Source organism: Phalangium opilio, unplaced genomic scaffold (genome assembly GCF_054372755.1).
Source record: "Phalangium opilio isolate 3A_F unplaced genomic scaffold, DU_Popi_V2 ptg000344l_1, whole genome shotgun sequence".
Lineage (NCBI taxonomy): Eukaryota > Metazoa > Arthropoda > Arachnida > Opiliones > Phalangiidae > Phalangium > Phalangium opilio.
In genome coordinates, this window is record NW_028324227.1 from 89,524 (window position 1) to 101,653 (window position 12,130).

General features: G+C 38.7%; 2 long non-coding RNA genes across 2 annotated transcripts; both read right to left on the bottom strand.

Moving 5' to 3' along the window:
* Positions 1 to 2,509: 2,509 nt before the first annotated feature.
* LOC149609865 (uncharacterized) lies at positions 2,510 to 9,215 on the bottom strand. Its single transcript, XR_016376892.1, has 6 exons — positions 8,745 to 9,215; positions 8,425 to 8,585; positions 8,036 to 8,083; positions 6,948 to 7,030; positions 5,559 to 5,682; positions 2,510 to 5,451 (listed from the first exon to the last, which is right to left on the bottom strand). It is a non-coding gene; the product is annotated as an uncharacterized LOC149609865 (long non-coding RNA).
* A 1,788-nt stretch (positions 9,216 to 11,003) lies between these two features.
* LOC149609866 (uncharacterized) lies at positions 11,004 to 12,127 on the bottom strand. Its single transcript, XR_016376907.1, has 3 exons — positions 11,991 to 12,127; positions 11,787 to 11,922; positions 11,004 to 11,148 (listed from the first exon to the last, which is right to left on the bottom strand). It is a non-coding gene; the product is annotated as an uncharacterized LOC149609866 (long non-coding RNA).
* Between the last annotated feature and the right edge of the window lie 3 nt (positions 12,128 to 12,130).

Genomic DNA, 12,130 nt, shown 5'->3' on the forward strand with positions numbered 1-12,130 from the left:
CGAATTTTGAAATCAAACAAAATCCGACGAAATCATACGAAATCCGAAGAAATCAAATTGGATTTCGAAATCCCGTACACTTTTTCCAAAACGTCCGACCCCTCAGGTTTTTGAAACTGATTATCGTCTGATTCATACTCGAATTCATAGTTCAGAGAACTAGAAGACACAATTTTTAAATTGGCTGCTTGTATGCTGTATTTAGAAGGTTCCCAATTTAGTTAAATAGTAGTTTAAATTAAGCCAATTAAACTTCGCCACAAACAAAAATATATCGTTTTTACGAATATTCCTTGAAAACGGAATGATTAGCAGCCGACAATAAGTCCAAAAACGAAAAATTTCTGGGGAAGAGTGTCTGGCACAAGAGTCTGGTAGCATTGCACCTCCGAAAACGGCCGAAAATTGACTGGAAAATTTATAGGACATTGTCCACTGTAGTGTGCAGAAATAGTATCACATCTCCATAGTCAAGCTATCAAAACTTCCAAAATTTTATTGGTCAAACTGTCCAGTGACCCCCTTAGTTTTTAACAAAACTATGGCACATTTTAAAATTCCAGTGTCCTGTGCTTATTTCCGGCCCTGATCAAGACTATTGAAGATAAAATTTGAAGAAAAGGAAATTTCCACTTATGAAAGACGGAATTTCAATAGACTTCAAGGGATTTTTCTACCACTTCATTTGACTTCAAGAGATTTCCAACGGACTTCGTATGACTTCTGAGAGACTTCAAGAGATTTCCGAGAGACTTCAAGAGATTTCCGAGAGACTTCAAGAGATTTCCGAGAGACTTCAAGAGATTTCCGAGAGACTTCAAGAGATTTCCGAGAGACTTCAAGAGATTTCCGAGAGACTTCAAGAGATTTCCGAGAGACTTCAAGAGATTTCCGAGAGACTTCAAGAGATTTCCGAGAGACTTCAAGAGATTTCCGAGAGACTTCAAGAGATTTCCGAGAGACTTCAAGAGATTTCCGAGAGACTTCAAGAGATTTCCGAGAGACTTCAAGAGATTTCCAAGAGACTTCAAGAGATTTCAAAGGGACTTCGTATGACTTCTCTTGACTTCAGAGAGACTTCAAGAGATTTCAAAGGGATTTCGTATGACTTCAAGAGACTTCCGAGAGACTTCGACTGACTTCAAGCGATTTCCAAGGACTTCGCATGACTTCAAGGGATTCTCTAGGGACTTCCTAAGATTTCCGAGATTTCAACTAAACTTTGCGATTTATAGAGACTTCAAAAACAATTTATGGACTTCAATTGTGATTTCAAAAATTTTGTACACCTGATTTCACAAGTGGTTTCCCCCTCGGGTCTAACTCGCAAAAATTTTTCCACCTCATAATGTTAAGCTCCATAGAGTTTAACATTACGATTTCGGATTGAGTATAAATAGAAAATCCCTGACGGGATTTTCTTAATTTTGAATAAACCTGTTGTACAACTTTTGCGTCTTTCAAATTTGTCGTGATGAAATATGTTTTACATTCAAAGGGGCTCTTCTTTTTCCCCAACCACTATGCTAAGCACCGTGAGCAAGTTCGTCTCTAACTTACGCTCTAACTTAAGCTCACTGACACTATCGACCTTACTGCGTTAACTTAAACTTATTGACAATATCGAACTTATGGTTATTATCTTGATTACCTTAATCTTATCAATAGTATCAAGCTTATGCTTATTACCTTAAGCTTCTTGATAGTGTCACACTTATGGTTATTACCTTAAGATAATTTATAGTGTCAAACTTATGGTTAATATCTTAAGCTTACTGACAGTGTCACACTTACGGTTATTACCTTAAGCTTATTGATAGTGTCGAACTTATCTTTATTATCTTAAGCTTATTGACAGTGTCGAACTTATGTTTATTATCTTGAGCTTATTGACGGTGTCGAACTTACGTTTATTACCATAAGTCAATTATGTAAGGTCCCCATAAGTAAGAGTCCCCAAATTAGATCCAATACTCGGTAGGCGGCGGCATTTTACTGGTATTAACATTTTGAAAACTTGGCGTGTACAATAGAAGCGCCATCTATAATTCCTAAGCAGTTTGATTATACCGGAAGTTAGGGTAGGACTTTCAACTTTTTCACGGCGGCGGCGGCGGCGGGGACTGTTTTGCATTGCTGTTTATTTGGTAAAATCATGTCACATACTTTAAACATAATGGCGGAGACAAATTGTCATCTTTACGTGGAGGATTAAGTTAAGAGTCAAGATGAAAACAAGCTACACTTTCAGTTAACTGCAGACTGAAGGAATGGATCTGGCCAGGGAGGAAGTAAGGAGTGTCGACTACGTCTTTGGCCTATGCAACGGGTTTTTTTAATGTCGATTTCATCGCCCCCTGGCTGTCATACCTAACAAAGTCGTCTGCTATAATTTTTGAAGATTTTTTTTAACCAAGGTAGGATATAACGCGGTAAATTCAAATAGGGGATTGGCATAGGCGAAGGTTGGAAGGATGTGTTAGCGTTTTCTTGGTAGTAAAAATGCACATTGTTGAGGTTTTGTATAATTTTAATCAATAACTATAATTTATTTTTGATAACTTATAAAAAAACAACTTGAATCTCCGAAATGATGCCAAGCCGCCATTGTTATTCTACCGCCCTATTTCACGAGAAAACCATTTGCGCGGCGCCATATTTTTGTTCCGTATGACAACCAGGGGCTCCACAAGCAGTAGGGTTGCCAGTCACTCTTCTAAAGAATGCTAGTCGACTCTCCTTACTTCCTCCCTGATCTGGCAGTCTTTAAATGGCAAGGCTTAACTTTAGATTGAACATCTTTAATGGTGTTGAGAAGATAATCTAATATTAACACTAGATACTTTTCGTGCAAATTGTTTTCTACTAACCTTGAATACACTCTACCTCTTTATGTGTTAATTAAATGCACTTCTTCATTTAAATTATAATTTAGTTATCTCCATTCCTGGCCGCCGCCACAGCCGCCATTTATAAACCTGCCGACTATAGAATGCTGTCAGAAGCGCCAGTGCGACGTCACCCATGCTGTATTCCCATGAAGAAAAAACGGTAACTGTCATGGCCGCCCATTGCTAAAGGCAGACTCGTGACGTTTAACCTTGGATCTGACGTCACAACTGACAGCACTCTATTCAATCTTTAAGACTAAGACACGCGCAATACGAAATTCGATTACGTCAGCTCCGCTCCGCTTTGTGGTACCTCCAGAGTCCGACAGGGGGCCATGAAATTTCCTTACCCGCTTCCTTCATTAGGGGCATTTGCTCTTGACTTAAATTGACTTTAATTCGGCTTTAAAGTATCCTTGTATGGGGGGCAAAGAGGACTATAACATATCCAAAGGGCATCCCCGTAGCTCTAATAGAACCAGAGTTATGAGCCTCCAAAGTTCATCATAAGTAACATAATAACAATAAGTGAGACGATACCATAAGTTGACGCACATTTTCCTTAATATCTCGGCCCCTGATTGGTGTAATCTTAAGTTTTAAGTATCGTTGGAAAGGGCACAAATAGGACTATAACATACTCAAAGGACATCCCCCCATCTCTAGTAAAAACAGAGTTACGAGGCTCCAAAGTTGGGTGTGACGCTATTTCTACAGCATGTTTTTGAACATTTCGCTTAATTACTCGGCCCCTGTTTGACGCAACGACAAACCTTTGGTATAGTAGGATGGGGGGCAAATAGGACTATAACATACTCAAAGGACATCCCCGTATCTCTAATATAACCAGAGTTATAGGCCTCCAAAGTTTATTGCCAAAAATCAAATGTAACCTAATAACAATAAGTGAGACACTAACATAAGTTGACGACGATATTGAGGTAGCCTCAAGTTTAAAGTATCCTTGTATGGGGAGCCAAGAGGACTATAACATACTAAAAGGAGATACCCGTATCTCTAGTAGAACAAGAGTTATAAGCCTCCAAAGTTTAGTGCAAAAGTCATAAGTAACATAATAAAAATAAGTGAGACGATACCATACGTTGGCGAACATTTTGCTTAATTACTCGGCCCCTGTTCGTCCTAGCCCTATGTTCTTTGTATGGTTAGATGGGGGACAAATTCGTCTATAACATACTCAAAGGGCATCCCCCTATCTCTAGTAAAATCAGAGTTATAGGCATCGAAGGTTGAGTGAACCGCGCCTTTGGAAAGGGGACAAATAGGACTATGACATACTCAAAGGACATCCGGGTATCTATAATAGAAGCAAAGGGGGGTAAAGGGGAAGAAGACTGACACGTTACCGGACAGAAGAAAAAAAATGGATTTAAGTAAGTAATTATTTTTAGCGGAGGTTTAAAATTAGTTTTTCGGGGTCGAGAAAGGGTCAATGGAGTGATGGACTAGGGAAGGGACCTCTTAAGTATGTTTTAGGTAAGAAATATTTTTAGGAAAGCCGGGAAAACACAAGCCCCTTCAATAGGGAGCTAACAACTGGCTAGGGGGAAGAGATAGTCTGACGTCACGCAGCCCCCCCTCTCTCTGGTTGGCATTTTTGCCCCCTTAGAATACTGTTCCCAACCTTTATGGGGGATGAAACTCCAGTAAGAAATAGAAGTTAGAACAGGTTGTGACGTTTCAGGGGGGTCAGAACTGTTAGGTAGCATAGCAGACTAAACGATATTCTAGGATGCCATTGTCATTGGCTTGAAACCTTTCCTCGTGAACATTTTTCATCCTTACCATGGATAATTTAACAGTTAACCTAAGCCTAAGCCTATCTATGGAGTATGGACCAGTTTAAGGTAATAATACCTGCCTTAAGTACTGAACTGAACTGAATAGAACTCACATATGTTAGAAGCAAGCAAGGCCTAGCGCGGCGGTAATAAGGAGAATAAAATTCCTTCCTTCCTTACTTACTTACTTACTTACTTACTTGATATAAAGCAGCTTAAATTCAACATAGATGAAAAAGTGGCCAAGGCTTAGCATTTTTTGATGACCAAGGCTTAGCGTTTTTTGATGACCAAGGCTTAGCGTTTTTTGATGACCAAGGCTTAGCGTTTTTTGATGACCAAGGCTTAGCGTTTTTTGATGACCAAGGCTTAGCGTTTTTTGATGACCAAGGCTTAGCGTTTTTTGATGACCAAGGCTTAGCGTTTTTTGATGACCAAGGCTTAGCGTTTTTTGATGACCAAGGCTTAGCGTTTTTTGATGACCAAGGCTTAGCATTTTTTGATGACCAAGGCTTAGCATTTTTTGATGACCAAGGCTTAGCATTTTTTGATGACCAAGGCTCAGCATTTTTTGATGACCAAGGCTTAGCATTTTTTGATGACCAAGGCTCAGCATTTTTTGATGACCAAGGCTTAGCATTTTTTGATGACCAAGGCTCAGCATTTTTTGATGACCAAGGCTCAGCATTTTTTGATGACCAAGGCTTAGCATTTTTTGATGGCCAAGGCTTAGCATTTTTTGATGGCCAAGGCTTAGCCTGAAAAATTTTTAATTGACTATGATTAGCTAAAAGTCGCTTTAAACCATACGCAAAAGGTGGCTGCGCTTTAAGGCAATTAAAGACTTAAAATTAACTATAATTACCTTACTAATTTGGAAATGACAGAAATCGAATATTGGTCAGCGGGGCATGGTGGTTTCCAGCCAAAATCCGTGTCAGCTGACCTACTGGAGTGACAGTGCTGCCAGATCAACCCAAAATTTTGACCTAAAAATTCAAAATTGCCAAAAAACTAACAAAACTGTACAAAGTTTTCCAAAAGTTCCTCATCTTTAAAATATAATAATAATAAAGAAAGAGAGAGTGAAAGAGACAGAGAAAGAGAAAGAGAGAAAGAGAGAGAGAGAGAGTGAAAGAGAGAGAGAAAGAGAAAGAGAGAAAGAGAGAGAGTGAAAGAGAGAGAGCGAGAGAGAGGGAGAGAGAGAGAGAGAGATAGAGAGGCAGAGAGAGGGGGGCAGAAAGAGAGACAGAGAAAGAGAAAGAGAGAGACAGTGTGTGTGAGAGAGAGACAGTGTGTGTGAGAAAGAGAGTGTGTGAGAAAGAGTGAGGGGGAGAAAGAGGGAGAGAGTGAGTGAGAGAGAGAGAAAAACACAGACAGAGAGAGGGTCCGCAAAGGTCCGCAAGGGTCCGCAAAAGTCCGCGGAGGGGGAGAAAGAGAGATTGGCAGAGTGAGGGGGCGGAAAGAGAGAGAGAGAGACAGAGTGAGGGGGAGAAAGAGAGAGGCAGAGTGAGAGGGAGAAGGAGACAGTGAGGGGTAGAAAGAGAGAGTGGCAGAGTGAGGGGGACGGAAAGAGAGACAGAGTGAGGGGGAGAAAGAGAGTGGCAGAGAGAGGGACGGAAAGAGAGTGGCAGAGAGAGAGGGACGGAAAGAGAGAGACAGAGTGAGGGGGACGGAAAGAGTGAGGGGGACGGAAAGAGAGAGTGGCAGAGTCAGGGGGAGAAAGAGAGAGAGACAGAGTAAGGGGGAGAAAAATAGAGTGGCAGAGTCAGGGGGAGAAAAATAGAGTGGCAGAGTCAGGGGGAGAAAAAGAGAGTGGCAGAGAGAGACAGAGAGACCGAGTCAGGGGGACGGAAAGAGAGTGGCAGAGTGAGGGGGGGAGTCACTAGAAAAGAAATAATAGTAGGAAGGCCAAATAATGTAGCCTTAAAAAACTGAACCTGATAAAGGCCCAAGGCCCACTGAAAGTAAAACTAAGGAATAAGTACTAAATACAAAGTCCAGGTCATCATAGCCAGAGTAAATAGAACCTCAGTAACGGTAACCCAGGCTAAAAACTTAATTAATTACACCTTGAGAATTAATTAATTATCAAGGATATCATAATTATATAGGGGAATATTTAACGACTCTACTACATCTTACACTCACTCAAGGGGTTGATAACTCGGAAACTTTCCAATTAATTTTAATTATCGGGCAAAACCCTTAAACTTGCCTTACAAAATAAGAAAACTGAACATTTCACACTCACCCTAGGACCCTTGAGTTTGAAACATCTGACGGAGGGCTTTGATGGTGGAGGAATTTCATTATACTGCTTCAACCCATCAAGGGCTAAGAAATAAATAAATGAAGTAAAACGGATTTAGGCTTACTTAAATTGATTTAGAATAATTTAAAATTGATTTAGAATTAGTTAAAATTGATTTAGAATAATTTAAAATTGATTTAGAATAATTTAAAATTGATTTAGAATAATTTAGGCCTCCAATTGTAACCACCGTAATTACTATTAGGAGAATGGTAATCACCTGAAACAATGACAAAATGTTTCATCTTCCCCCCAAAAGTAGGCCTAACAACTTTTAAACCTAAAACTGTTAATTACTTTGCTCCTGGAAGTCTTTTAAATGAACCCATCTTCATACGCGGAATCCACAAATTTTATACTAATCAATAAAATTACGTTAAATATAATTGAAACTCAATTAAAATTATAATTAACCACGCAAAACAAAGGCTTAAAAACTTTAGAGACGCCGCAACAAGGGCCTGTTAACCAATTTTGATTGTCTGCTAGCCTGAAACTTACTATGGAGCAATAACTAAAGATACCTAATGGCATTATATTGGCCTTTCAAGGAACACTCCATTGTAACTCCCATCCCCGATAAATATTATTACTCCTTGGAAAATTCCAACCCAGTGCATAAACTAGCGCCATCTATGTTTCAAAACTGGTATTAAAAGTTGCGTTTTTTCATCTAAATCATTAAGCCTTGGCCGGGACTCAGGGATATTTATCCTGGAATAAGACATGAGAGATGAAGGGGCTTCAGTTCCGTTGTCTGCTACAAACTACCACAAAGGAGTATTAATGAGGTTTTTGAGGGGTTTATTGGGGTTTTACAGGGTTTTTTGGAGTTTTTCAGGGGTTTTTCTGGGTTAAGTTGGGTTTAATTTGGGTTTTTCTGGGTTTAATTGGGGTTTTTCTGGGTTTTATTGGGATTTTTCTGCGTTTTATTGGGATTTTTCTGCGTTTTATTGGGATTAATTGGAGTTTTATTAAGCCTTGGCCCGAAAACTTTAAAATAATGTAAATAAATAAGAAATACTTGCCGAACTGTTGCATTTTCATAAAAAGGTTCCACTGGACTCTCGGGCATTCTTTAAAAACACAAAAACAAATTAAGCAAAATGTTCATAAACATTCGCTCCTTTGAGTTAACACGGACTTATTTTACACAACACCCATTAACTCTGGTTCTATTATAGATACGGGGATGTCCTTTGAGTATGTTGTAGTCCTATTTGTCCCCTTTCCAACCATGCTAAAAACATTGGACTATAACATACTCAAAGGACATCCCCGTATCTCTTGTAGAACCAGAGTTACGAGCCATAAAACCTAAGCCTAACGTAAACCATTTGGAGCATGTACCTTTTGAGTTCTTTTCATTTTAATGCTATAATCATTGGACACCATAATTAATTAAAGAGGTACTTACCAGGCATTAAGCGAAGTGTTTCTTTAGTTTCTTCAAACTGTATCTGTATCTTTAAGTGATCAGCGGAGAATGATGTAGCGGCTGTACAGCTCCTTGCCATGCATTTCTTTTGATAACAGTCTCTACTTGGATAACACGACTGGTTTTAAACGCCCCAAGTACTTTTGGGGGTTGTTTTGTATCCATTATAGCAGCGGGTTGCCCCAAATATTAAATTAAAACGCGTTAATTACATTTAAAAAGGCCTATCTTGTGTTCCACACTATCTAAACATTGCTTAAGCCTTGGTACTTTTCTATAAACATTGCTTTTTCGATTACCTTTGGCCTTTAAAACTGAATAAAAAACTAAAGTTTCTTTCGCGTAATCATGGTTTGAACACTTTTCAACCATTTTTAATTGCAATTAACGAAAGAACTTGGTTTAATTAAACTAAATAAAGGTGCAAACACGAAATGTCACACAGGAGCTAAGCACAGGCTGCCATGATGAACTCAGCTGATGCCGGCCGCGGATAGGACCGGAAATAAGCACAGAGCATTAAGCATTGTTTAATAATATTTTAATGTCCTATAATGCTTTTAAAAACTAAAGGGGGGCTCACTGGACATTCTGGCCAATAAATATTGCGTAGTTTTGATTGATTACGACGTCACGACGGCAGTAACGACACAAAGAAGGCGATTCCAGCTATGTATTTCTCCATTCTCGCTCTAGCTATACATATTCTTTGTACTCCGTCTATTGGTCTATACTTGTACCTTGATAGGCGGGTTTCGCCATCTATATGTGGAAAAATTTTTTTTTTTTTTTGCTCCGTTTTTATTGTCGAGCTAGGACCAAAGAAAAGGTCTTACAGCTCGGAAACGTTTTGAAAATACAATACATACAATACAAGCCATAGGGAATATCATACAAAAGGAACATTAATTAAAATTAAATTAAACAAATTAAACAATATGAAATATAATAACAGGAAATTGGGGCGAAGTTTAAATTTATATATTTAGGAATAATTTTAAATGACACTTAAATTGGGGCGAAATTTAAATTTATATATTTAGGAATAATTTTAAATGACTCTTAAATTGGGGCGAAATTTAAATTTATATATTTAGGAATAATTTTAAATGACTCTTAAATTGGTTCACTGAAGTAATGGAAACTAGGTAATCAGGGAGAGCATTCCATAAGGGAATGGTCCTGCGGAAAAAGGAGTGACGTAAGATATTGGTACGGGAAGGAGGAAGAAAAAGTTTACGGCTGTGGCCTCTAGTACCCTTACTATGAGTAGCAAATAAAAAATATTTCTGGGAGGAGTGAGATAGGATTTTAAAAAGGCTCACTAGGTCGAGGTAGGTACGACGGAGAGAGAGTGGAGTCCAGCCAAGAGCGGACAAACGGAGTTCCCGAGGTTTAGAGCGCAGGGCAGAAGGAATGCGGGAAGCACGCGCAAGAACTGCATTGTGTTTAATTAAAACTTTGTTGTTTCAAAAAACTAATTGCAGAGTTACTTATGAATAAGTAAGGTATAGTATTACCTGCAATCAAAATAATTAAACATTGTAGTTTTAAATTCAAATAATATTAGAGCTTATATTGTATAGATGTCGCCACACTATTAACGCAGCGGCTTTTTTTGAAATTTGAGATCCGAAAACACCCATACCATAAAATCTTATTTTGCTTCTAATTAAGTTAATTGTCATTCAAATTTAATGAAAATTACAGCTAATAATCTCCATTAAGTGCTCTATCTAGATCTGCTTTCGAATTAGCTCTATCTATTACGGTTTAAACGATATAGCGCTTTTAAGGTTTGTGTCCAGGGGTTTTGTGAGCTACAAGTGCGAGTGGTTTTTCCTTAATTACGGCTTCTAATGAAGGTATATTAACGAGAAAAATATATTTAACGGGTCACGTGACAACACACAATAAGAATATTCATTTAAAAATTAAGATAATTAAGGTTTTAACTCTAATTAATGAATATCAACACAAATTGGAACCAATAATGTACAGGGTGTTTCCACAGTTTGGAACGGAGATGGTTGTAATTAGCAGAATAACTAATGAACCGTTAGTCGCACGATATTGGGACCACTTGCATTCGATTCGTTAGAGTTTTCTACGTCAGAATCGGTTAATTTAACTTAAATTAATTTTAAATAAGAAAGGCAAAAAGACGTTGGAAAGAAGGAAACCCCAATAAAACCCAGAAAAACCCCAATAAAACCCACAAAAACCCCAATAAAACCCACAAAAACCCCAATAAAACCCACAAAAACCCCAATAAAACCCACAAAAACCCCAATAAAACCCACAAAAACCCCAATAAAACCCACAAAAACCCCAATAAAACCCACAAAAACCCCAATAAAACCCACAAAACCCCAATAAAACCCAGAAAATTATAAGTAACAGTCTAACTAGAAGTGTGACGCTTCCCCCAGTTGAGCATTTCCCTAAATTACGGCTTCTAATTAAGCTACATTAACAAGGAAAATATATTTCCTGAATAATTTCAAGGCGAGGAATCGGAAAAAAATGGTTTCAGAAGCGTATTAAAAACATTTCACTGAGTTTTCCATGAATTTTATTTAAAAATTACAAATTTGAATGAGTTTTCATGGACTTTCCTTTTTGAGTATTTTTGAAACTGGCCTTCTTAGACTGGACCTGCCCTTCTTGCCCCGTTAGGATAATAGAACCAGAGTTACGAGCCTGCAAAGTATAGTCTAATGTTAATCCTATGGAGGGGTTTGTTTGTTTACGTTTTCCTTAATTACTCGGCCCCTGTTTGTCGTAGCCCTAAGTTTTAAGTATCCTTGGAAAGGGGACAAATAGGACTATGACATACTCAAAGGACATCCCCCTAACTCTAACATAACCAGAGTTATAGGCCTCCAAAGTTGGGTGTAATGTTAATCCAATGGAGGGGGGTATGTTTACGTTTTGCTTAATATCTCGGCCCCTGTTTGTCGTAGCCCTAAGTTTTTAGTATCCATGGAAAGGGGACAAATGGGACTATAACATACTCAAAGGACATCCCCGTATCTCTAGTAGAACCAGAGTTACGAGCCTCGAAAGTTGGGTGTGACGCAAATCCTGTGGAGAGTATGTTCGCGACAGCCACCCATGGTAACGAGGATACTTCATTATAACCCCCATATGCCTTATTATTATAGAATAATGGCACCCCATGTTATTTTCCCATAGACCCTAACGCAGTCTAAGCCGGGACGACTGCCATTACACTATAGTTCCGCGAATATTGAGGAGAGGTTAAAAAATAAAAGGGCATGCAAAGGCTTAGTAGGCCTAGATTAAAAACAAAAGAAACAAATATTTAATATAATTACCATCGCCAAGGCACTGTAAGCACGCGTGATTCACGAAGCAGGAGTGTATCCATCACGGTAAAACTTAAGCCTTGGCCATGGAGCCTGTGTATCACTGTATCTTGAGGATGTTGGTGACCGTGCCGCTGGCCGGGTACTGTAAAGAGAGAGAGTACTTTTCATTTTGATGCCATAATTACCTTGGACACCGTCATTGAAACTTACTAGTTGATTTCGGGAATTTTGTTCAATTATTTGTAATCCAATCGGATCAAAACTTCGGCCGCGAGCAGAAATCCATTCCATTTGGCATTTGCGCAAATTCCTCCCAATTTCGCGCCCCACACTGCCGTCTGCCACTAGAG